General features: G+C 44.0%; 1 long non-coding RNA gene across 1 annotated transcript in view; it reads left to right on the top strand.

The window, feature by feature from the left end:
• Positions 1-13,405: 13,405 nt before the first annotated feature.
• LOC307220958 overlaps positions 13,406-21,617 on the top strand; it is a 216,495-nt gene continuing 208,283 nt past the window's right edge. The window contains exon 1 of the long non-coding RNA XR_013841218.1: positions 13,406-13,460. This is a non-coding gene — a long non-coding RNA (uncharacterized lncRNA). The remainder of the gene's footprint in view (positions 13,461-21,617) is intronic.

Below are 21,617 nucleotides of genomic sequence, written 5' to 3'. Positions count from 1 at the left end.
TAGGATGCTGAAAAATAGCGAGCTTTCCACTCTCCCCAGAGGCAAAGGATCATGCAGTTCAGCTCAAATGGCTGTGTTCTCTCCACTAAAAAAAAATTCCATTTATATGAACCCTAATGGAGGTGCTGGAAGCAAGGTTGTTATTTACTAGCATGTTCAGATAAGAGTACGGCTGAAATTAAATTCTCATAGCAGATTTCTAGAAAATGAAATGTTATCAGTGGGCATTCCCTAAAAATGATGAAATGGACCAGCCAAGGTTCCTTCTGTTGTATTCAGTATGACTATCTACAGGATAAAAGATGGAGCTTTAAAACATAACCAAATAGCTATAGCTAGAAATGGAAGATTTGTGGTGTGGCTGTTATGCCCAGAAGATAGATGACAATGTTGCAAAAGAGAACAAATGTATTACTGCAAAACAAGAGAAAAGATGTTGCAAATATGTATAAGACTGACATGCATGAGATAATTAAATAGTGGGGGCAAATGTGATCCCGTGACCTATGTATCTCGTCAGTCTGCAGTCCAAGTGCAATGACAAGTGTTATGTACTGAAGTTCTCACCCTAGGCCAGCAGGGGGATACTGTAGATAGTTCAGGTCCACATATGCAAATAAGGGATCGAAAGTGACGTTCAGTGATTGGATAGTTACAGAAAGTGGTTACTGTTGTGTTGTACTGGAGCTCTATATAAGCAGGCTGGTTGAACCCTTCAGTTCAGTTCTGTTCTGACCTGTGAATAAACAAGAACTGTTTGGAGAATCGCTGTGTTGTCTGATATGTTCACCCACAACCTAACAACAAGGATCCTGCTTTTTCTTATGGTTCTTCATCTTTAAATAATTAGAATAATAGAACTGAAGTTGGAAGGGACCCCAAGAGTCATCAAGTCCAACCCTCTGCATAATCTCAGCTAAAGTATCAATGACAGATGGCTATCCAACCACTGCTTAAAAACCTTCAAGGAACGAGAGTCCACCACCTCCCGAGGGAGTCCGTTCCACTGCTGAACAGCTCTTACTATTCTTCCAGATGTTTAGTCGGAATCTCGTTTCCTGTCACTTGAAGTCATTGGTTTGAGTCGTACCTTCCAGAGCAGTAGAAACAAGCTTGCTCCATCTCCCATGTGACAGCCCTTGAGATATTTGAAGATGGCTATCATATCTCCCAGTCTGCCCTTTTCCAGGCTAAACATACCCAGCTCCTTCAACCATTCCCCATAAGGCTTGGTTTCCAGACACTTGATCATCTTGGTGAGCCAGTGTGGTGTAGTGGTTAAGAGCAGTGGACTCGTAATCAGGCTCGCATCTCCGCTCCTCCACATGCAGCTGCTGGGTGACCTTGGGCCAGTCACACTTCTCTGAAGTCTCTCAGCCCCACTCACCTCACAGAGTGTTAGTTGTGGGGGAGGAAGGGAAAGGAGACTGTTTGCTGCTTTGAGACTCCTTAGGGTAGTGATAAAGCGGGATATCAAATCCAAACTCTTCTTGGTTGCCCTCCTCTGCACACATTTCAGCTTCTCAGCATTGTCAACGGTTAAGAGATGATGAGAGTTGCCCTCCAGTAATACCTGGTGTACCAAAGTTTTCCCATCCCTCCTTGAGAACCTTACATCCTTTGGCAAATCCCACCCTGCCTCTCTGAGCTGTTGTAAGGGCTAAAAAGATAGCTGAACATTTGAAGCCTGAAGTCATTGAAGTGTGGTTTAAAATTGTCATAAGGCGTTGCCAGATGACCTGTTTGTTGAACATTCCTTCTGATTTTATTTTATTTTAGTGCAATTTTTGCCTGAGTTTGTGTGTTTGTGTTGATTACAATTCCAACCCCATTGTTCAGCCCAAACACTGAGGTCCACCTCCCAGGGCCTTTTGGTGGTTCCCTCACTGTGTGAAGTGAAGTAACAGGGAACCAGGCAGAGGGCCTTCTCGGTAGTGGCACCCTCCCTGTGGCATGCCCTCCTAGCAGATGTCAAGGAGAGAAACAACTTTAAGAAGACATCTGATGGCAGCCCTGTACTGGGAAATTTTTAATATTTGATGTTTTATTATGTTTTTATATGTGCTGAAAGCTGCCCAGAGTAGCTGGGGAAACTCCGCCAGATGGGTGGGGTATTATTATTATTATTATTATACCACATTTTCTTCCAAAGGAGCTCAGGGTAGTGTACGTGGTCGCACCCTCTTTTATCCTCACAACAACCCTGTGAGGTAAGTTAGTAGGTTAGGCAGAGAGATGGCGGCTGGCCCAAGAGCACCCAGTGAGCTTCTTGGCTGAGTCGGGATTCAAACCCTGGTCTCCAACACACTATCCATTACACCACACAGTATATGATTGGATCCTCGGGATGCGGGTGGTGCTGTGGTCTAAACCAGTGTTCCCCAACCCCCGGGCCGCGGACCGGTGCCAGTCCGTGGATCAATCGGCACCGGGCCGCCCGAGGAACTTCAAATCATTTCACTGTGGCGGGCAGCCGAGGCGCAGAGCATTGCGCCCTCTCAAGCCCGCCCATTGTGTGACAATAGCGAATGAAAATTTGCTATTGTTACACTGATGCTCCTCCTGGCCAATCAGGGAGCGGGTCCTCCCGCTTCCTGATTGGCCGAAAGGCAAACCTCACGCCATTAGCTGAGGAGGAGGCACCACGGGAGGACTGCGGACTCGAGGTCGGAGACGCGGGGACTGAAGAGAAGCTGCCATGAGGTAAGTGCACAGAGGGGGGGACTCAGCACTATCAAACGGAAAGAGGAGCAGCAATGGTTTTATTAGAATGCCCTCTCATTCACCCAGGCCTATTGCACTTATTTAGGTCAACAACTCCTGGGTCGAACTATGGCGCGATGATCTCTGTATTGAAAGGGGGAATGCTGGGGCATCTCTGTATTGAAAGGGGAACGCTGGCATCTCTGTATTGAAAGGGGGCGCAGTCATCTTTTGTGATTTATATATATATTTCAGTTATTTTGATACACTGGTCATATATTTAAAACACTGATCACATTTTTGCGTTGATAGTTTTTTTATTTACATTCGGATTTAGGTGACATCTGGAGCTGAGTGGTTGCAAGCAGCAGTGGAGTGAAGAGAAAGAGAAGGTATCACTCTTCTAGCTCTTCTATCTGCTCACCGGTACTCATGTGTACTGACGTGTTATTGTGTCTGCTTTCACCCACAAATTAGCAAAAATGAGTATGAAACAGACATCGTTAGAAAGTTTCCTTGGGAAGAAAAAATGGCCCAGTGAACAGACAGAAGAAGAGCCTTCAACATCAAAGAAACATGCAACTTTTAACAGACAATACCATGAGTCCTATTTGAAATATGGATTTATTGGGGCAGGTGATTCCCACGCATCAAAACCGCTCTGCATAGTTTGCGGCGAGAAGCTCTCTAATGAGGCAATGAAACCTTCAAAACTGTTTCGCCACTTGACCGCCAAGCACCCTGGCATAAAAGACAAGCCCCTGGAGTATTTTGAAAGAAAAAAACGGGAGCACGAAGCACAGAAGATATTTATGAGGGCCACCACATCAATAAAGGAGAATGCACTGAGAGCATCATATTTGGTGGCTAACCGCATTGCTAAGGCTAAAAAGCCATTTACTATTGGTGAAGAATTGATCTTGCCCTCCACTAAAGACATTTGCCGTGAACTTCTAGGAGAGGCTGCTGTGGAAAAGATAGCACATGTGCCTTTGTCAGCTAGCACTGTGACTAGGTGCATTGAGGAAATAGCTGAAGACATTGAGGCACAATTGTTGGAAAGGATTAATACATCACCGTGGTATGCACTCCAGGTTGACGAATCTACAGATATCAACAACAAGGCACTACTACTTGTTTATGTGCGATATCAATATCAGGAGGATGTGCATGAGGATTTGTTATGTGCACTATCTTTGCCAACCAACACCACAGGAGCAGAACTGTTCAAGTCACTGGATGGTTATATATCAGAAAAACTGAAATGGTCCTTTTGTGTCAGCATATGCACAGATGGAGCTGCTGCCATGACCGGACGACTGTCTGGTTTAACTGCTCGGATTAAGGAGGTTGCACCTGAGAGTGAATCTACGCATTGTCTCATTCACAGGGAAATGCTGGCAAGCCGAAAAATGTCACCGGAATTTAACAGCGTATTGATGGATGTTGTTAAAGTTATTAACCACATCAAAGCACATGCACTTAACTCGCGCCTGTTTGAGCAGCTTTGTGAGGAGATAGACGCAGAGTACAGATGCCTTCTCTTATACACAGAAATAAGATGGTTATCCAGAGGAAAATCGCTAACCAGAGTATTTGAATTACGAGAGCCATTGCAAAGATTTCTCTCAGAAAAGAATTCACCGCTGGCAGCACATTTCAGTGACAAGGTATGGGTCGCAAAACTGGCTTACCTGTGTGACATATTCAGCCTGCTCAATGAACTCAATCTGGGCCTTCAGGGGAAAATGACAACTGTCAAGTTGTCAGACAAAGTAGCTGCATTTAAAGCCAAACTGGAGTTGTGGGGACGGCGCGTGAACAGAGGCATTTTGGACATGTTTCAGACATTAGCAGGGATTGTAGGCGAGACTGAGCTTGAACATTCATTCTGCCAGTTGGTGCACGATCATCTGTCTTTGCTTTTAAAAGAGTTTGAGCGCTACTTCCCAACCACAAAAGACCCACGAACTGGTAAGGAATGGATCCACGACCCATTTGCCAACAAATCAGGTGAATCTAGCATGTCTATGCAAGAAGAAGAACAACTGCTGGAGATTGCAAATGACGGTGGCCTTAAAACTACATTCAAGACAACAACTCTGCCGATGTTCTGGATTAAAGTCATGGCAGAATACCCTGAGATTGCCACCACAGCACTTAAATCCCTATTGCCATTTCCGACAACCTATCTGTGTGAAGCGGGGTTTTCTGCAGTGACAGCAACCAAAACAAAACAACGGAATAAACTGGACATAAGCAACACACTTCAGGTGTCATTGTCTCCTATTACCCCCAGATGGAACCGTCTCGTTGCAAAGAAACAAGCTCAGGGTTCTCATTGATTTGGCATTCTAGTGAGTTAAATAAAATAAATCACTTTATATTCATTTTTTGGTGTAGCTGTATTTTATTTTGAAGGCATGTTTAAATACAATTAAATTAAAATTTTTAAAACAAAACAAGCGGGCCACGGAAAAATTATCAAACATTTACCGGTCCGCGGCGATAAAAAGGTTGGGAAGCACTGGTCTAAACCACTGAGCCTCTTGGGCTTGCCAATCAGAAGGTTGGCAGTTTGAATCCCTTGCTCTGTCCCAGCTCCTGCCAACCACTTCAACATTTTATCCAGTCATATATCATCTTGTACTCATCCCATAAATTCACAAAGATAAATTCAGCACTGAGGGTGGAATTCAATGCTAGATCTCCTCAGAGAAGACCCATTGAAATTAATAAACATGGCTAAGTCTATTTTATTTATCAATAAAAGGTAGTTGAATTCCACCCTGAATATTTCCTTTCAAATAGTTACAGCAGAATATCTTTTGATGCATGAACGCTATAAATAACATATCTTACAGCCCAAGAAATAGGCAGTTTCACGTGCTCTCTCTCTGTCTATCTCTGATTAACAGTTCTGTCTATATCCTCACTTAAGAATAGACCCCAGATAAAGAAATCAATATCTCCAGGAAGGGCACTCCTGCTGTTAACAGCTACTGTTGCTGAGATCAGAGCAGTGTTTTCGTTAATATCCTCTAATGGTCTGCAAAGAGTTATGAAACGGCATCGAGTAGCGACGTTGAGAAGATCTGATTGCTCAAGCAGATTGGCCATTTTGTACCTTGAAAATATTATGCTTTTGAATTAGTGCCAATCGCAAACAAACCGAGTCCCTAAAGCCCAGTCCAGTGTATAAAAGTATTAGCAGCAGTTGTGTTTTCAGTTCTGCCGTGCAATATGACAGGATGTGCATTTCTCCTATGCAAAACCTGAAACCCGAGCTGTGCAAGGGAAGATTCTTTGCCGGATGTTAATGGTGCTGAAGCATGAGAAAACCGGCTAATATTGACAAAAGGCCAAGCTGTAAGTAGATGGCAGGTGTAACATCAGGGCTACTTTTGTTTGCATATAAAGAGAAGCTCCTGGTGGCTATTGCCTTGTTAGTTCACATCCAGGTCCTTTCATCCTCCATTGTATGCTCAACAGCCAGATGACTTGGCAGGTTCACAACCTGGACATGAAGAGGCGAGTCTTTTTCTGTGGTTTGTGCCTTGCAGGTTGTCTCTGTCTGTACCGGGATATTTTAACATGTAATCCTGCTGCATCGACCTCAATGGGAGATTTTGTCACTAATTTCTCTAGGATCGGGGTTGTATCTGGACATTCCCATCCTAACCATGTTTATTCGAAAGGAAACCCGCTCATTTCAGGGTAAGAATTAAAGAAGGGGAGAATTGCAGAAACAACAGTGGGATATTAGCTCCACCGAAGGCATGATGGAGGACAGCAATGACCAGGAAAATATAGACATAATATTTTGCAAGGACAGGAAGAAACACCACGGACAGAATAATTGCCACACACGGGAAGAACAAGGATGCAGTTTGAGTGCCTCACCTATAGTTTTATAAATCATTTAATGTCTCAATACAAATGGAAGTTGTTAATATTGCAGTTGTTGCATAAGGAATTGTTATTTTGACCGGAGTGTACCGTATTTTTCGCTCTCTAGGACGCACCCGACCATAGGACACACCTTCTTTTAGAGGGGGAGAACAAGGGGGGGGAATCCCCCCTCTCTGCTCAGTGCCCCTTCAGCGAAGCAGCAGGAGAAACAGAGCCCCTTCCATTTCTCCTCCCACTTGGCTGAAGGGGCGCTGCACAGCTCTCCCTCTCTGCTGAAGCCAGGAGAGTCTTGCTCTCCCGGCTTCAGCAAAAGGAACCTGAAGCCTCCGGAACACAGCAGGAACTTGCGCTGCACTCCAAAGGCTTCAGGCGACCCCTCTCGCTCTCCCTCTGTGCTTCAGAGGCTTCGCATTGATATTGCTGAAGCCAAGGAGCCTGCATTCACTCCATAGGATGCACACACATTTCCCCTTAATTTTTGGAGGGGAAAAAGTGCGTCCTATAGAGTGAAAAATATGGTAATTGAAAATAAAAAGATTTTCAAATGCAGAAATAAAGTAAAGCAGCAAACCATCAATTCTAGCACACAGGGGGCCACCTAAATTATATAATTTAGTATCTGAATGATTGGTATTAGTAATTGTATTATAAGTTGGCATTCTTATAATGAGGCTATTATTGCAATTGAAAAGTAATAAAAATTATTGTTAAAAAAAAGAATTAAAGAAGGTACAGGTGATCATTTTTCCAACGGTAATGTTACTACAGTGTACTTGTTAGTATAGCAGCTATCTGTGAGCCAAAATTATTACAATAAATGCATAGTTTGACCCATCAGCAAATAGCAGCTGCGGGGGGGGGGGAGAGGTGATTTCTCCCATCCAGCCCCCAAGTGGCTGCTATTTAGAGTAAACAAGATAAACAGGCAAGACCAACACTGTGTTTAGAATAGATGGACTGGTCACTGGTGCCTTTCCCAGAATAAGCGGATCTCCGCCTGGACAACACTTCACAAAACAAATATCCGAAATCTATTTAACATATAATCCTGACAACTACTTCCTAAGCAGGGCAAGCCAAGCAGATAAGTGACTATACAACCTTTAGAAGACATCTGAAGGCAGCCCTGTATAGGGAGGTTTTTTAATGTTTAATATTTTATTTTGATTTTTTATATGTTAGAAGCCACCCAGAGTGGCTGGGGCAACCCAATCAAATGGGTGGAATATAAATAATAAAATTGTTGTTGTTGTTGTTGTTGTTGTTGAATAGGATGTCCCTATTTTCATTGGAGAAATATTGGAGGGTATGCTCTACTGTGCAGCTTGACCTCCCATGAAAAGATTGATTTATATTTCTATCACTGAACATCTTCCCGGAATACAGGGCAGCACCCTAAGAATACTAGAAGCTGGCAATTCCTGGTCTAGGAAGCGAGCCTTTATCTCCTACAGCGGTGGCTGAATTAAAGCAAGCAGAGTTCTTCACTACCAGTTCCTTTCATGAACAGATTGCATGCTCTTCTGCTGCAATGACTCCAGCTTAACAGCTCTCTTAAATTTGCCCGTAGTCAGACTCTTGACATAGCAATGGCAACATCCCCCTCCAGCAGGACCTGCCCCCTTTCACTGTCATTGCCTTGCCTCCTTGTATGCCTCTAATGACTTGCTGCCAAGTTGTGGCGCAGGAATCAACATGCATATGCAAGAGCACCAGAAGCAGTCTCTCTCTCTCTCTCTCTCTCCTCTCTCTCTCTCTCTCTCTCTCTCTCTCTCTGTGTGTGTGTGTGTGTGTGTGTCATCAGCTGAAGGTCAGTTTCCTTTTGCCAAGTGGCGCATACAGTCGACAATGTAAGCACATGGCCTTTTGAGGCTGGGGCACTTCTGAATATGCATGCAATGCCTTTAAAAAGGGGTGGGGGTGGGGAGATGCTTTGTTGTTGTGTCTGATTCTGTCCATTGTTAGACAGCGCAACCCTTGGGATTACTCAGCAGTGACTCAGTCGCTTGCGTACAAAAGGGAAAGACACTGGAGAACAAAGGAGAAACCACAGGCTCCCATCTTTTTATGATCAAAGGCCGCAGGAAATCCATGTAGAATATAGTAATTTGAGAATACACAGGGCGATCTTTTCAGCTCTGGCTCACCAGCGAGCCAGAGCAGCCTAACAATGGAAGCAATCCAGGCAACCACAAGGGGAGACGAAGATTTCAGGGAAACCTACCTCTGGTTTCAGACAAGAGAGTGTGGCTGTATACACCTTTAGAGGAAGCCTACAGAGGTTTCATGTTGAGGTCCCCAATAAAACACAATTCACACAGAATTTTTGTTTAAGGTTTTTAGCATAATTTTGGCCACAACTTTATTAAAATACAAAAAATGTGAGTGGTTGCTTAGGCATTGGTTACCTGTCCCTGCCTGGTGACAGACTGACATTTACATGCCTGCGAAAGTCAGAAAGGGAAAACAATTTGGGGAGAAAGATGGAGCTGGGAACCATGCCCTCACCTCTCCCCAAATGCTCCCAGGGGTTCGGACAAGAGCATGGCGAGCCCCTGGGTTCCTTTAATGGAATACCCTTGCAGCAACAGCATTAGAGGGGCAGGCACAGCCAATCCATGCCCCTCCACCAACCAATTCATAAAACCAATGCCTAACCACAACTTTACAAGTTGTGATGATTTGCTACGCAGTAGGCAAAAACCAACTGGCACCAGCCACTCAGCCAAATGGACAAAATTCCTACCAGGCCCCTGTCCCAAAAGCAGACGACCCCATGACAGGCATAGCAAGGTCAATGCGAACAACCCTAAATATAGGGAGGGAGGGTGGACGGGTGTTCCGATGCGCGCAGCAAATAGAGGAATCTCAACGTTGCATGCAGGAAATATAAACCTTCTTGGCTATCAATCATAAAATGGCAACATCAAATTCTCCCCAACGATAAGAGGAGCCCAATCGCAATGGTGGCCAACTACCTTTACCCGCCCAGCAACAGTGGGATGTCTTGTTAGACCCCACCGCAACATGTGCTCTCCATGAAGGAGAACACGCTTTGCCAAGCAGCTCATCGTTGACTCCCTGGTCCTGAATGGGGTAACTGTGCCCCTGAAGGACCAGGTGTACAGTCTGAGAGTCATTTTGGACTCACAGCTGTCCATGGTAGCGCAGGTTAATTCTGTGTCCAGGGCGGCTGTCTACCAGCTCCATCTGGTACACAGGCTGAGACCCTACCTGCCCGCAGACTGTCTTGCCAGAGTGGTGCATGCTCTAGTTATCTCCCGCTTGGACTACTGCAATGCGCTCTATGTGGGGCTACCTTTGAAGGTGACCTGGAAACTGCAATTAATCCAGAATGTGGCAGCTAGACTGGTGACTGGGAGTGGCGAACGGGACACATAACACCGGTCCTGAGAGATCTGCATTGGCTCCCAGTACATTTCCGATGCAGGTGGCACTGTGGGTTAAACCACAGAGCTAGGATTTGCTGATCAGAAGGTCGGCGGTTCGAATCCCCGCGATGAGGTGAGTTCCCGTTGTTCGGTCCCTGCTCCTGCCAACCTAGCAGTTCAAAAGCATGTCAAAGTAAAGTAGATAAATAGGTACCACTCCGGCAGGAAGGTAAACGGCGTTTCCATGCGCTGCTCTGGTTTTCCAGAAGCTGCTTAGTCATGCTGGCCACATGACCCAGAAGCTGTACGCCAGCTCCCCTGGCCAATAAAACGAGATGAGCGCCGCAACCCCAGAGTCGACCACGACTGGACCTAACGGTCAGGGGTCCCTTTACCTTTACCTTTACATTTCCAAGCACAATTCAAAGTGTTGGTGCTGACCTTTAAAGCCCTAAACGGCCTCGGTCCTGTATACCTGAAGGAGCACCTCCACCCTCATTGTTCAGCCTGGACACTGAGATCCAGCGCCGAGGGCCTTCTGGCGGTTCCCTCATTGCGAGAAGTGAGGTTACAGGGAACCAGGCAGAGGGCCTTCTCGGTAGTGGCACCTGCCCTTTGGAATGGCTTCCCATCAGAGGTGAAGGAAATAAACAACTATCCTATTTTTAAAAGATATCTAAAACTTTAGGTGTCAGGAAAAAATGTCCCTTTTTAACCAGACCTTTGGTTCATCTGATTGACATCCTATGCCATTTTACATCCTATGCTCTTTTGGGAGGGGCTATTGGGTTGTTTTTGTTTTAATTATGTATTTTGTGATTTTATATCTTGATTTTATTCTGTGAACCACCCTGAAACCCCTGGGTATAGCGTGGTATTATTATTATTATTATTATTATTATTATTATTATTATTATTATGGACAATAAAAATGGCGGTTCACCACAGGGGGCCACCGGTAGCACACTGAGAGATTCAAGGCAGGTATAAGCTGGGATGGCAGGTTCTGATGTCAAGCCTGACTATTTTCTCAGAGTTAGGGACTCCCTGGTTTAAACTGCAGACCTCGTGACCTGAGGAATTGTTTTGTTGAGCAATCCAGGTGAATTATATATTTCTCCAACCACTCCTAGGATTTGCATCAACAAAAATGAGGACACCAATTTGTATGAAATCAGTATATGGTGATCTGTATAGGCATATATTTAGAAATGATTATTACAATTTAGATGGAAACGCATTTCACCATAGTTCATTGACATTGTTCATTGACATTGTTCATAGCATTGTTCATTGATATCAATGGCCAGAATATATTCTTTTTTTCTCCATTGCGTGACCAGGCGGCGACAGCCCCAGCCCCCAGGGATCATAAGGAAGGAATAAAGACTCTGACAACGGTATATGGAATTTAAATTAGGCCACAACTTTATTAAACTTCCAAATGTATGAAGACCTTGGCTTAGGCCTTGGGAGTGTATCCCCCCCAGCCCGGGGGGAACTGGGGCTCATCAGAGTAAATGGGATATGAGGATGCTCTGCAAGACGTAAGTGTAGCAGGCAGCCAAGCCCATATCCCCACATGCAGGGTAGTTCACTAATGACCTTTCAATGTATGGCCAGTGACACCCATATATATAACCCCTTTAAGAGGGGGACCCTGGAATAGCCACCGCAGGGGGGCGAGTCACCACTTCACACACACACACACACACACACCCCAATATAGGGAAGAAAAGACTAAAGGATTCCACCCAAGGCCATAACCGCCAAAGCTGTGACAAATTGCTACGGGGAAGACAAAACCGGGGTATTATGGACTGAGTTGAATAGGATCCAAAAGGCAGCAGTCTGATTGGTCCTAGAACAGTAGGATTCAGAATGCAGCAGTCTGATTGGTCCTAGAACAATAGGATTCAGAATGCAGCAGTCTGATTGGTCCTAGAACAATAGGGCCCAGAATGCAGCAGTCTGATTGGTCCACAGGAGCCACCCAATCCAGCTCCAGGTGGAAGTGAATCCGCAACCAGATTGGCCTACAGGTGAATCCCAGAATTAGCCAATCACGTGGGGCCCATTGTGTAAATAATGTATATAAAGCAGACATTTTGGGGGAACTTCCATTCCTGCTCACCACTATGAGCTGAATAAAGAGCATGAAATCCACTCTCAGCTCTGAGTATATTTCACTGCCAATGCAGGAAAATTTCTTCTCTGTTCTTCAACAGCAACCAGTCAAAGACTGTAGCAGCACCCGCTAAACAGGAAGAAAAAGTTAACCTGCAAACAAGAAAACATTAAACTAAGGGAGGGGAGGGAGGATGGATCTCCAGAGCTGACTGCCTGGCTATTTTCGGCTCGACCCCCTATTTATAAATGGGGCTGGCCCCACCTCCCAGCAAGAAACTTGATTACTGATGATGGGAGACATAGAGGCATACCAGTAAATGAACTGGTAATTAAGGGATGCCCTGAATTAGAGGACCTTACACATTATATTTTATGCCGCCCCTTATATAATGAAGCAAGAGAATGGTTTTTGACACCTATAATGACAAGGTCCCCTGGCCAGAATCCTTCTGATGTGATTCTTTATCTCCTCACAGACATAGGTAAGTATGTGACCTGGCATGTCGCACTTTTTGCAACTGCCGCCAGGAAAATTAGAAAAAATTATATAGCCGAGATAGCTATCAACTGTAAAGGAGATGGATTTATTTGACCCCATGTACACCAAGCTGTAAAAAGGGACACGGGTGGTGCTGTGGGTTAAACCACAGAGCCTAGGACTTGCCAATCAGAAAGTTGGTGGTTCAAATCCCCATGACAGTGTGAGCTCCTGTTGCTCGGTTCCTGCTCCTGCCAACCTAGCAGTTTGAAAGCACGTCAAAGTGCAAGTAGATAAATAGGTACTGCTCTGGCGGGAAGGTAAACGGTGTTTCCGTGTGCTGCTCTGGTTCGCCAGAAGCAGCTTAGTCATGCTGGCCATATGAGCTGTACGCCGGCTCCCTCGGCCAATAAAGCAAGATGAGCACCGCAACCCCAGATTCGGCCACGACTGGACCTAATGGTCAGCGGTCCCTTTACCTTTACCTTACACCAACCTGTATCTTTCTCACTAAACTTCGTACATAATTGTCTACTGCATTATTTAATATTGCTTTTAATATATTAGTGGCCCCGCAGTGACTTTAGCTTATAAATTTTATTGTCTAATGTTTCAATTTGTATATTAAGGAGTTTCTATAGCTTTGTGCAGAATAGATCATGTTTTGACAATGTAAATGTTTTAAGTTTTTGTATCAAACTAGTATATATTTTATTGAATGACATTGTATACATTGCAGCAGCCTTTAGCTATAAGCAATAAACTTGACCGACTGACTGATTACTGAGGCTGGGCATGAACCTCCAAAAATTAACACTGAGAGGCAAGCCAGCCCCTGTTTGCTAGTAAGCCCCCTGGGAACTGTAGCACCACGCGTGATCCTGCAAAGAGCACCCAAAATGTAAAGTGTGAGTGCTCATTATAAGCAACAGTCTGTTATCTGCATATACATATGAAATGTGCTGTTCTTTTCTTTTTGTAAGGTCTCCCGATTAGCTATGAGTGCAATTTCTTGACTGAAAGTAACTCCTACTCCTATCTTTTCTTTCCTTTCAAAACAACATTTTTTTTATGAATCACAGGGTGGATATAAGTGATTTCCCAAAAACCTTGGAGGCTTAATCGTTGTCTATCAAAAACAAGCTACTTTTTTCAAGTAGAATTGCAGCAGAGAGATTAATTATTCCAGTGAGAGTCTGACTTAGCAAATATCCATCTCACTAGAGGAGAACAAGTATTTGTCTGGGGAATACAGCCAGGACAGCCTCCAGCTCAGTTTACAATGTTTACTCTGCCTTCACACATTTCACATGGTCCTTGTATCTGTGGCATAATCAATAATTATATACATGACATCCATGTCGAGATATCTCCAGCCTAGGAATCAGATAGATTTTCCTTTAGGAAAATGAATACTGCCAAACATTAAGAGAGAACAGAATCCATTTCCTTTCCCATCTGTAAGAAGAGATCTACTGAACTTCTCTCCACTGATCGTCTCCTGATCATGATACATGCTTTATATTCTATTTTTCTTACATTGCTCAGGTAATCTTTAAATATTGATTGGTTTATATAGCCTGAAATGCAGTGAATGAATAAATAAATAAATAGCCTCTTGATGGTCTCTAGGCTGGTTATACTTGGTGCTGGCACCCATACCCTCTGATGAAAATAGGGACATCTTATTCCATGATGATGGTGATTTAATTATTTATACCCCACCCATCTGAATGGTTTGCCCCAGCCACTCTGGGTGGCTTCCAACATATAGATATACATAATAAAACATTAAACATTAAAAAACTTCCCTATATAGTGCTGCCTTCAGATGTCTTCTAAAGGATGTATAGTGAATTATCCCCTTGTTTTGGGGGTTGCATAACTCCATGCCCCCTGACATATCTCCTTTGAAAATAAAGACATCTTAAGGAAACGCGGGACATTCTGGGATCAAATTAAAAACCGGGATGGCTTCTGTAAATCTGGGACTGGCCATGGAAAATAGGGACACTTGGTAGGTATGGACACTACACTTCTAAAATCAGCTTCCTGGGGAGGCCTAGTCCCATGTTATCTCATCACAAGGATTTAGACAGAGAGCAAGCACTGGTTGATTAACCTGTGCATTTAAAAGCAGAGATGGGGGAGAAGTTCAGTTCTGTTCATTTTTAAAGGTAAACTTATCCAAGTCACACTTTCCGATACAATACGTGAACTGAATCACAGCTAACTTTCAAACTTCTCCAAATTTTGCAGTGTCGTTCTCCAGCCATGTAATGCATGGGGGGGAAATGCATATCCAAGGACAAAGTGTGCATTAACATCTATGCAGTCATGAAAATAGCATACTAACATGCATTGTTGTTGTTTAGTCATTTAGTCGTGTCCGACTCTTCGTGACCCCATGGACCTGAGCACGCCAGGCGCTCCTGTCTTCAACATGCATTATGTCAGGGAAATTGCTTTGCAAACATGAGTACACTAGGCAAAGTTCCATACAGAAATGTGCATATCAGGATACATTTTCTCCAAAATGCGGATATATTTTCATAAGGACTTTTTTATTTTTTAAGAAAATTGCAGAGTGGTAAGGGAAAGTAGCAAACTGAACTTAAAACTGGAAAAATTAGAAACCGAGAGAAACAGAAATTCACAGACCAAAACTGATTTGTCTCTATTTAAAAATTACAGGGACGCGGGTGGCACTGTGGGTTAAACTACAGAGCCTAGGACTTGTCGATCAGAAGGTCGGAGGTTCGAATCCCCGCAACAGGGTGAGCTCCCGTTGCTCGATCCCTGCTCCTACCAACCTAGCAGTTCGAAAGCACGTCAAAGTGCAAGTAGATCAATAGGTACCACTCTGGCGGGAAGGTAAATGGCGTTTCCGTGTGCTGCTCTGGTTCACCAGAAGCGGCTTAGTCATGCTGGCCACATGACCCAGAAGCTGCATGCCGGCTCCCTCAGCCAATAAAGCAAGATGAGCGCCGCAACCCCAGAGTCAGCCACGACTGGACCTAATGGTCAGGGGTCCCTTTACCTTTACTTAAAAATTATTTGTGATGTTGCCTTCTTGCATTCCTTTAGTGGAATTATTATTATTATTATTATTATTATTATTATTATTATTATTAGCTGTATAGATTTTGTTTGTTGAAAATAAAAAGGCATTGCCCTGAACTGAGGCAGTAAAAACCACTAGAAGCTAGAACCAGAAGAGAAATGTTCTCCCATTTAGATGGGGTAATGAATATGACTTAGAAAGAGAAAGAACTAGGAGTTCATTGAGCTCATCCCTAAGTGCATCCCTTGAGCACCAGATCAATGGGACTCCAGCGACACAAGAACATTAAAGCTTTAGCTTCCTGGAGGAATGTAGCATTTGTGAAGTGGCACAGAATAAATACCTGTAATCTGTAGGCATCTTGCTGCTGTGGCAAGGTGACTTTGAAGGGAGAGCAAGCGCACCTTTATATGTACACATTTTTTCCTTCTGCTCCCCCCCCCCCTCCTTTTGTAAGTGACTTCCTGGGTAGTTTTAACGTAATTTGAGATAGATGCAAAATCTTTGCCTTGAGATTCAAAACGTCTCGCCGAGCTCGTGAAGCTGCCTCTGTGCAAAACAAATATATTTGGGAAACCGTTCCTCAATGCAAATCCTCTTCCTTTCTCTGTCGCCCCAACGGGAGAGCCCCCTGCCTCTGCTGACTGCTGTTTGGAGACTTTCCAGATTCACTGCCACATGCTGCAGCCATTATCTGAATCCATATTTGAAGTGAAACGCTGCCTTCCCTCCAGGGCATCATCCATCCATGCTGACTGAGACTACTTTGGCATCTCAGAAAGAGCTAAATTGTTTCAGCATCTCAGAGGGAAGCTGGGGAAGATCTCACGCAGCAAAAAGAAACTGTCTCTCTCTCTCTCTCTCTCTCTCTCTCTCTTTTAAAGCTTTTACATACATCTCCGGTGATCACAGACCTTCCAAGTTTCTCTATTTTCCAGGGACAGTCCTGGTTTAATGGAAGCTGTCCCGGTTTCGGATTTGATCCCAGAATGCCCCTGTTTTCCTTAAAGGTAAAGATACCCCTGGCCATTAGGTCCAGTCGCAGACGACTCTGGGGTTGCGGCGCTCATCTCGCTCTATAGGTCAAGGGAGCTGGTGTTTGTCCACAGACAGCTTTCTGAGTCATGTGGCCAGCATGACTAAACTGCTTCTGGCACAACAGGACACCACGACGGAAGCCAGAGCGCACGGAAATGTCATTTACCTTCCTGCCGCAGCAATACCTATTTATCTACTTGCACTGGCGTGCTCTCAAACTGCTAGGTTGGCAGGAGCTGGGACAGAGCAATGGGAGCTCACCCAGTTGCGGGGATTCAAACCACTGACCTTCTGATTGGCAAGCCCAAGAGGTTCAGTGGTTTAGACCACAGCGCCACCCACATCCCTTTACCAAAGTCAAACTACTGTGCTGATAGCACTACTGTGCCAGCAGGCCTCCCCAGAGCACAAGCCTGGGCAGTGTGTATGGAGGTCCAGGGCTGCTCAGATGCCAGGCTCCTCATCTTGGCCTCACTGATGAGGTCCAAGGGAAAGCAGAGCTGTATATTTGGGACCACCTTGGCTGCAGGAGTTGACAGAAAGAGGCGTACAAGGCGCCATCCATCTGTTTTAGGGACTCCACTCCAGATTTGTGTAGGATTTACTCCTTAGCCTTTTCTTCTCCCAAAGATATCCCATAAAGCCTCAGAAGTTTAGGATCAGAGTTTTTCTTCTACTAGATGAGCTACCTTCTCAGGTTGATGAGCCCCATCTGTCTCACTAGACACCTGTGAAGCAGAGCAGCATACAGATGAGAACTCGCCCCAGATCCCAGGATGAGCAGTGGTTCTGTGCAAAACAATGTCTGTAGAGTTCTGGATCATATGATGGAGCTGCAATCCAATCCAATCCATGGATGGCCCAAATCATGCACGTGCCTGATAGTTCTCTTCATTTAAAGATCTTTTCCATGCCAAACAAGATGCAATGCCACATATCTTCTAATTTGACTGTTAAGTAGTTCTGCTGTTGCACAATAAATGCACCACTGTTATTAATTTGTTATAGTGGATGCAAGACAGCTCTTGTGTTGGATAGGTTTAATATCTTCCCAACACTAAGACTGCAGTTTTGATCAAATGTGGCTAGGCTGTAATTGTGAGTGTTGCCCAATTTGTATTACTGCACTTACACCCATTTTTTTCTTCCAAAGAGTTCAAAGCTGCTTGTATCTGGTTCATAGGTGATCTCCCACCCAGGCAGGTTACGGAGCTATACTGCCTTAAGTTTAGCTGCAAAAATGCATCGTTGTATTTTGCTTCTATGCACATTTATGCAGATTTAATCAATTAATTAAATCCTCGCCCTTGTCAGATGATCCAGGAAGGGCATGAAAACCTTAAGGACTGCTTCAGCTCACTTTGATTTATCAAGGTCAGGTCTGAGGCACTGTTCAGACAAAGCGAAAGAGATGCTGATTCTGCTAGGGGTGAATAAAGGATTTCCATTTCCTGCACTGCTAGACTGGATGATCTCATCAGCAATAGCTTAATTTAATGGAAGAGGTAAAAAAAGAATTAAAGATCATCGCAGTTCCAAACTCACTTGTGAATGAATGGCGTATTTTGTTCTTCAGAGTGATGCTTTCTGGTAGGTATTCACTTTTGGATTTTATTTGTGTGTGTTTTATTGTTGGCATTTAATAACCGCAGAAGTCTCTCCATTGTATGATATAACATCTTAGAAGAGCTATCACTTTTGTTTCAGAAAGAAGAGGAATGTTTTCAGTGTATGTTAATATATACATACATGCCTTTTATGTTTCTATAGTTACATGCTCTAACCAACTGAGCTATGCAGTTGTGAAATTAAAGTAGCACTAAAAAGAAGCTGTTACTTAATTAATGAGGGCTACCCTTCTAATCCATCAAAGGTTTTTTTAGCAGATTAAGGTAACTCATTCATTGACAGGCTGAAATCCTCAACGCACCTCAAAATGGGGCCCATTGAACTCAATAGAGATGAGTTCTGGGAAGCCATGAATAGGCCTGCAATGCAGAAGTTGCAGCCTTAATTTATACATTCCTAACTGATACAATGTGTCTGCATTTGCTATTCTTCATTGATTTGGGTTCGCAAATACAGCCACTCGCCAGCATACAGATTTGGCCATATATCAAAGAAACATGTTAATCCAATTTCAGAAACAGTTACAAAGGAGAACGTTCCAGACATCAAATCAAAACCCAAAAAGAAAGCCAGACTCTCTGTTGTATCCATAGCATTATCATTATTCTTGTTGTAGAATAATATTGTGTCCAGGTGGGAAGTTAGGAACGTAGGATACAGTCTTAAACTGGGACAGAACTTTGGTCTATCTAGTTCAGTATTGTCTGGGCAGTGTCTCCCCAGATCAATAGCTCAATCGGTGGAATATGAGGCACTCAATCTTAGGGTCGTGGGTCCAAGCCCACACACTGAGCAAAAAGATTCTTGCCCTGCAGGGGGCTGGACTAGTTGACCCTTGTGGTCCCTTCCAATTCTATAATTCTATGATGCCAAGGGTTTCAGGCAGGAGACTTCCCAGCCCTACCTGCAAATGCTGGGGACTGAACATGCAGCTTTCTGCATGCCCACAGATGAAACATACTTCTCAGTGTGTTTTCATAGGAACAGCCATTTGTCTGGGGAAGAGAATCTCATTGTAGAAGCTAGCAACAGAAAGAACACCACATTCAGGTATAAAGCGAATAAGGTGTTGTTATTTACACTCCAGATGCGTGGGGTATAAATAATAAAATTATTGTTATATTTTATGGAAGTGAGAGCTGGACCATAAAGAAGGCTGATCACTGAAGAATTGATGCTTTTGAATTATGGTGCTGGAGGAGACTCTTGAGAGTCCCATGGACTGCAAGAAGATCAAACCTCTCCATTCTGAAGGAAATCAGCCCTGAGTGCTCACTGGAAGGACAGATCCTGAAGCAAAGGCTCCAATACTTTGGCCACCTCATGAGAAGAGAAGACTCCCTGGAAAAGACACGGATGTTGGGAAAGATGGAGGGCACAAAGAGAAGGGGATGACAGAGGATGAAATGGTTGGACAGTGTTCTCGAAGCTACCAGCATGAGTTTGACCAAACTGCGGCAGGCAGTGAAAGACAGGAGTGCCTGGCGTGCTCTGGTCCATGGGGTCACGAAGAGTTGGACACGACTAAATGACTAAACAACAACATTGTTATATTTGTATAATATAACAGATCACGGGATAGTCCACAACATGTTCACAACATAAAATACAAAATGAGAACACAAAATACACAACAAAGCAAAAGCAAACCAATAATTCCCCCTTCCACAAACACATTTTAAAGGCCATCAATCAGACAAAGGTCTGGTTATAGAGAAATGTTTCTGCCTGGTGCCTAAAGATCATAGAATCAGAGAATAGTAGAGTTAGAAGGGACCCAAGAGTCATCGAGTCCAATTCCCCTGCAATGCAGGAATCTCAGCTAAAGCATCCATGACAGATGGCCGACCAACTTCTGCTTAAAACTTCCGAGGAAGGAAAGTTCACCACCTCCCAAGGGAGACCGTATGTTATGAATGTTCCAGGTGACTCTTTCTGGGGAGAGCTTTCTACAAGTGAGAAGCCACCACAGAAAAGTCTCCTTGTCATGTTGCCACTCTCCAGGCCTCTCATGAAGAAGGGTCTCAGATGATGATCACAGGGTCCAGGTCAGTTCATATTGGAAAGGTGGTCCTGGAGGTATTGTGGTCCTGAGTAGTTTAAGGCTTTATAGGTCAAAATCAGCACTTTGCATTGGGCCCAGAAACTACCGTATTTTTCGCTCCATAAGACACACCTGACCATAAGACGCACCTAGTTTTTAGAGGAGGAGGAAAGGGGGAAAGCCCCCATTTTTTGAGGATCAGCTCAAAGTTTGGAAGCTTCTTTTGCAAAGGGGGAAAGCCTCATTTAGGGGGGAGGGGTCAGCTCACAGTTGTGCAGCTTCTTTTGCAAAGGGGAAAACCCTTTTTTTTTTTTTTTTTGAGGATCAGCTCAAAGTTGTTGAGCTTACTTTGCAAAGGGAAAAAATCCTGTTTTTATGGGGTTCAACACAGTTCTGCAGCTTTTTAAGGCAAGGAAAGGGAGCCGTTTCTACTGTTTCCAGACAGATAATCTAATCAGCCAGTCACATGTCGCTGGGGAAACTAACAGCCTCCGTCTGCAGAACATTCAACAATGGAGGCCTGGGCAAGGGGGCGGGGCTGGAAAGGGAGCCAGCAATTGACCACACATTCGCTCCATAAGATGCACAGACATTTCCCCTTACTTTTTAGGAAGAAAAAACTGTGTCTTATGGAGCAAAAATACGGCAATTGACAGGCAGTGCAGTCAAGCCAGGATCAATATAGTATGTTCCAACCAGTCAGTGAGCAACCTGTCCAGCAAATGAGCAACCTGTCCATCAAATTTTGCACCAGCTGAATCTTCTGAACCATCTTCAGAGGCAGCCCAATGTAAAACACAAAGGTGTTGTAAGTCATGGGCCTTAATTAGCATTTGGTTCGGTCTATTTGTCTTACTTATAGAGGTTACTAGGTTTCTTTTTGATAATCATTCCCTGTAAAAAGAATAAAAGACCTGAGAGCATGCCAGATGAGCAATCTATTTTCATAGTTCCTGGTAGCCATATACTATCAAAGTATAACAGAAACAGTAACTTTAAAATATGCATTTCCTGTACAACCTATAAAACTCATTTGGATGTCAGAAATGTACATCTCAACTGCATCCTATCATGACTTCTATATCCCAACGAGAACTGTTAATGTTGCACTAAGGTAATAGGGGGAAATTAGGGCAATGGGAAAGATCACTTCCCCATCATCTCATTAGCCAGTTCCCTGGAAACAATGTGGCACCAGGGCAGTTATAGATACAAATGATTTTACAG

The sequence above is a fragment of the Podarcis cretensis genome (genome assembly GCF_951804945.1).
Source record: "Podarcis cretensis genome assembly, chromosome: 7".
NCBI lineage: Eukaryota > Metazoa > Chordata > Lepidosauria > Squamata > Lacertidae > Podarcis > Podarcis cretensis.
The sequence above is the reverse complement of the archived record's forward strand: the minus strand, read 5'-3'. Positions and strand labels throughout refer to the sequence as shown.